General features: G+C 34.6%; 1 long non-coding RNA gene across 1 annotated transcript; it reads right to left on the bottom strand.

The window, feature by feature from the left end:
* Positions 1-2,519: 2,519 nt before the first annotated feature.
* On the bottom strand, positions 2,520-4,321 carry LOC309491335. Its single transcript, XR_014203039.1, has 4 exons — positions 4,124-4,321; positions 3,924-4,015; positions 3,718-3,835; positions 2,520-3,611 (listed from the first exon to the last, which is right to left on the bottom strand). It is a non-coding gene; the product is annotated as an uncharacterized lncRNA (long non-coding RNA).
* Between the last annotated feature and the right edge of the window lie 1,536 nt (positions 4,322-5,857).

Here is a 5,857-nt window from a genome sequence, read left to right as displayed (position 1 = left end):
TTGCTAGCATCATGCTAGCTTGATTAACATGATGTTAGCATGATTAGCATGTTACTAGCATGTTTTTAGCAAGATGCTGTGGCCAGGTGGTTGCTAGGGTTTTCTGGGTTAGGGTTAGATACTACAACACTTATTTTGTATAAATATCGTTTTGCATATTTTTTATGATTATTATTTATGAAAAATATTCTAAAACTTCACTGTAATTCACTGTTTCATTGCCTAATTCAGTTCACACATCACTGCTGTCCTGAAGGTTATGCTACAACACTTATTTTGGGAAAAAAAAAAATATTTTAAATTGTATACAATTGTAATGTAAATGTATAATTTTTATGATTTTTATGAAAAATATTCAATAACTTTACTGTAATTCACTGTATTGTTGACAAATTCAGTTCACTCATCACTGCTGTCCTGAAGGTTATACTACAACACTTATTTTGGAAAAAAAAAATATTTTAAGTTGTATATACAATTGTAAATTTATGATTTTTTTATGATTTTAATGAAAATATTCAATAACTTCACTGTAATTCACTGTATTGTTGCCAAATTTAGTTCACACATCACTGCTATCCTGCTGGTTATACTACAACACTTATTTTGGTAAAATATATATTTTAAATTGTATATACAATTGTAAATATATAATTTTTATGATTTTTATGAAACATATTCAATAACTTTACTGTAATTCAATGTATTTTTTGCCAAATTTAGTTCACACATCACTGCCGTCCTGATGGTTAGACTACAACACTTATTTTGGTCAAATATATATTGTAAATTGTATATACAATTGTACTGTAAATGTATAATTTTTATGATTTTTATGAAAATATTCAATAACTTCACTGTAATTCACTGTATTGTTGCCAAATTCAGTTCACACATCACTGCTGTCCTGAATGTTATACTGCAACACTTATTTTGTGAAAATATATATTTTAAAATTTATATACAATTGTAAATATATAATTTTTATGAAAAATATTCAAAAACTTCACTGTAATTCACTGTATTGTTGCCAAATTCAGTTCACACATCACTGCTCTCTTGAAGGTTATACTACAACACTTATTTTGGGGAAAAAATATTTTAAATTGTATATACAATTGTACATTTGTGATTTTTTTATGATTTTTATGAAAAATATTCAATAACTTCACTGTAATTCACTGTATTGTTGCCAACTTTAGTTCACACATCATGATGTCCTGAAGGTTATACTACAACACTTATTTTGGTAAAATATATATTTTAAATTGTATATACAATTGTAAATATATAATTTTTATGATTTTTATGAAACATATTCAATAACTTTACTGTAATTCAATGTATTTTTTGCCAAATTTAGTTCACACATCACTGCCGTCCTGATGGTTAGACTACAACACTTATTTTGGTAAAATATATATTGTAAATTGTATATACAATTGTACTGTAAATGTATAATTTTTATGAAAAATATTCAATAACCTCACTGTAATTTACTGTATTGTTGCCACATTCAGTTCACACATCACTGCTGTCCTGGTGGTTATAGTACAACACTTATTTTGGTAAAATTTATATTTTAAATTGTAAAGGTGAAGGTGAAGTTATTGAATATTTTCATAAAAATCATAAAAAAATCACAAATGTACAATTGTATATACAACTTAAAATATATTTTCCCCAAAATAAGTGTTGTAGTATAACCATCAGGACATCAGTGATGTGTGAACTGAATTTGGCAACAATACAGTGAATTACAGTGAAGTTTTTGAATATTTTTCATAAATAATAATCATATAAAATATGCAAAACGACATTTATACAAAATAAGTGTTGTAGTATAACCATCAGGACAGCAGTGATGTGTGAACTGAATTTGATGACACTATAGTGAGTGACAGTGAAGTTATTGACTGTTTTCGTAGTAACTCTTTTCGGGTTTTGCACTTTTCAGACGGTCCCTTCGGATCTGTCTCGCTGCCGCCTGCGCATAGAGATCAATGTATTTTGTCCACTGCGAGGGAAAGCTCGTTTGGAGGAAAATTAGGTTGTAGCTGCTTGTCTACATTACTACGATTAAAAAGAGGTGTTATTTGTGCAGTAACAATGTTTAGCTCACGAGTTATTGACCCGGGAAGTTCGAATCTGTGAATTTACTGCCAACTTTACTCAACTGCACTAGTTCTCTTCTGCAGTCTGTGATGCAGGGAGTCTTGTGATTGGTTTTCAAGCCAGCCAATCAGAATTTAGCAGTCTCATCTCTGATTGGCTGGAATTATGGCATATTGTAACGCTGGGTTGTGTTGAGCAAGCGAGCCGTCTGTGCTTAGAGAGCGCTCACGGCTGGTATGAAAGGAGCAAGAAAGTGAAACTTTGCACACGCGAAAGAGAACGTCCGCACACATCCAAATACTTATTTTAAATGCAAAATTGATTACCATGTAAAGTTCCCTTAGATAGATAATGTTGGAAGTACTGCAGCAACGTACAGCGGAGTTCTCAATAAAGAATAACACTGCATGAAAAGAGGTGTATCCGGACCAGTATACTCCTGTATACACTGCTGAAATTCGGAAGAATCCAGGAGTATACTGGCCGGATAGCTCAAATTCCATGGGTCTGTATATATCCGTATACATCCGAAATGATACCAAATCGGATGTATGTTGTGGACGTATACTTCCGTGCTACAGCCATTTGTTGCCATGGCAAGTAATCCCTCAAAGGTTTTTTCAAGAGAACATTTTCACACCTTTGTGCACCTTTTGGCCTTCCCCCCTATTGGTCCTTTTCTTTTAAAACCACTCCCATTACCCAGACCACTATTGGAGGACAGGACACATTGAAAACCCAGGAAAGTGATTTGATTGGTTACTTTTAGAACATAGCCCACCCTAGGCCTTATCGCACAGTGATTTGATTGGTTATAGGTCAGCTATGCAGATATTGCTCAGTATACACTAAACCCCCCCTACCCCAATTTTAATACATTCAAATATAATTTTAAAAACACACAAAGAACAATGAGAAAGTCTGACATTTTTATTAAGGTAAATAAAACATTCCAAAGAGCATTATAAACAAGCATTAAAAAGGAATGGGGAAACAAAAATATTTGAGGGGATGAAAATGTAAAGGAACAAAAACAAATATAACATGAACATTCCAAAGAACATTATAAACATACATTAAAATGAATGGGGAAAAAGAAATGTGAACAAAGGTGTAAAGGAAAAAAATACAAAACGTGGAGATAAGCAACATGCACATCAAAAAGGAACAAATATACAAAGTATACAATATAAAACGAGATCAATAAATAAATATAGAAATTAAAGTGTATATAAAATATATGTAAATATTATTTTTTTCAAACTGCCATGATGCACTGGTGGTGTGACGTAGCGTGGGTCAGCCTCTAGTCTGGTTTGTAGTACCTGGCAGAGAGCAGATAACTCTATGGTTCTGTTAGGTGGAGATCTCACCATCCACACTGGCCTTCCATCAACAATAGCATCATCTTCATCAGACATCAGTTCTATTGTTGCAGTCTTTCACAGTTCCCTTTCTGTGTTGGTTTGTACAACACTGGACCTGGTCTCCAGCAACTGCAAAACATGACAGTAATTTAACCACTAAAACACAGAGAGGAGGACAGTTACATTCTGAAGAAAAACAAAACAAAAAAACTGCTTAACCAGTTTCTTAACTTACCCGTCTCTTTCGTTGATGGTTCTTTGCAGTGTTCTTCATTGTGTTTCTTTTTACTGGGCCTTTTCAGGCTGAGCCAAAGAATACTTCCTCCGCAAAGTCTCAAAATACGTCTTGCAACCTGTTGAATAAATCATAAATAAATGTAATGCCAATAAAACTAAGTAAAACAGAGGACATTAAAATGATTACAACATCTTTAAGATTACCTTTTGCACATTCAGGGTCAACGTCTGTAAAAGTTGTCCTTAATTCTTCGAAGAGATAAGTGGTCACAGCCAGGTTATGTGATGAATTTATTCTGGGGGAAAAAGTTGCAGGCATTATTAATGAAATTCAGTTTTGGTATTTCAAATCCATATAGTATTAGATTAAACTAACATTTACAGTATACAATACGCAGTCTTACCCGGTTTGTGGATCGTATTTGTGTGGGTTGTTCACTGAATTATGGAGGCACCTTACAGATTCCTGTAAAGTTTGAAATTAAAAAGCGTTTAAATGGATTCACAATCTGCAAGAACCACAAAACTGAATTTTCAGTTTGAATAAGTTGGCCATCACAGTAAACATAAGAGACAAAACATATCAGTTCATAAATCTTTAAGACGTCACGCAGCGCAAATTATGCAATCAACCTCTTTACAAATTAATGATACAAAATTTCAACTGAATGTAACTTACCGATAAAGTTGCTCTCTGGTGACAATGTAGGTTTGCACATGCACACAAAAACAGACAGCAAGATATTTAATTTTTAAGAAACGTTTGATTGATGCCAATGAATTAGGCTCCAAATAAAAGAAATGGTGAAAAATAGTTACAGCCTAAATTAACATTTGAGTCACCTTGATTTTGGGGATGCTCACTGCACTCCTTCCACTTAAACCTATAATAAAAAAAGACGTTTGTAAAGGTTTAATAAAAACTTGCATAGTTCATTCGGTAACTATTATGTCCATAACCTTAACTTTGTTTGAGTAAAAGTTAACATAACTGCTAACGTTAGCCACTAGCTCATTTGGGTGCATGTAGATAACATCACATTGAACTTGCCAGAGCAGGGCGCTTAACACAAACAACAGCAACACACTCAAAAACAGAAGGACTATCGCTTGCTGAAAAGAGTTATTGACTAACGTTAACATTATTGCCCTGCCACGACATTAACAGTAAGTTAACTTACACAGGATATTATGTCACTAGCAGGCGGACTGACGGCAATCGCGCCCGCGGCACCGCGCTTGCAACTTAAAAATAGCCTCGTCTAACAGTCAAATATCACGTGTAATATGATATTCTTACAATATTACAACAAGCAAAGTAGTTTTGAAGTGTTTTGGTTTACTTACAAGTTGTTTCATTCTTGATACCACGTCGCTCGAGAGGGTAGCCATCTTGGAAAGATTTTTCAGGTAACGTCAGTAAGGGCTGCACGTCATGACGTCATATTACGTGATCGACAGTACGCTTTAAAATAGTGAGTAAACCAGCGGTGTTCACTCAGAAATGCTGAGGCACACAAACATAAAAATACATATTTGTTCATAGACATTAATAGTTTAAAGGTGGATTAACTCAGCAAGAGATTTTAACTGTAGTGACCTCGGTCTTCAATTCAGTGGAGTAGAAAAGCTCAGGTTCCTTCTACCTTTTTAATAAATATCAAGCAGTAACGTGCGGTGAAATCTTGTCATGGGTAGGCTGTGACCTATCAATGTGGCATATATGTTCATATATTCATTCAGCAACCCAAGTTCAATATCAGGCATCATCACATCGCTGCCTGCATACAGCAAAGTCAGTCATATGTGAGGCTAATGCCCAATCAAATCTAATAATCAAATTAATGGACACATCTATCTTATGACTTATACAACAAACAAATGTTTTGTGCGGGACACAGTAAGAGAGGGAGGCGGCGCGGTGTCAGCGAACCGACAACCAGCCTAGTCACTCCTTCAAAATGCGCAAACGCGCACAGACAGCCACACACACACACTATTGGTCTGGTGACGGCGCACCAGGATTTGAATAGGCTACAGTCAGAAAACATTGTGTCAGCAGTACAGCTTTAAAGTACAAAAACAGCTTATTCGCTCCTACAAACTGCGCTACGCGCACACACCGACACGCAGTTGTC

This window comes from Leuciscus leuciscus (assembly GCF_965113295.1).
Source record: "Leuciscus leuciscus genome assembly, chromosome: 25".
NCBI classification, from domain to species: Eukaryota; Metazoa; Chordata; class Actinopteri; order Cypriniformes; family Leuciscidae; genus Leuciscus; species Leuciscus leuciscus.
The sequence above is the reverse complement of the archived record's forward strand: the minus strand, read 5'-3'. Positions and strand labels throughout refer to the sequence as shown.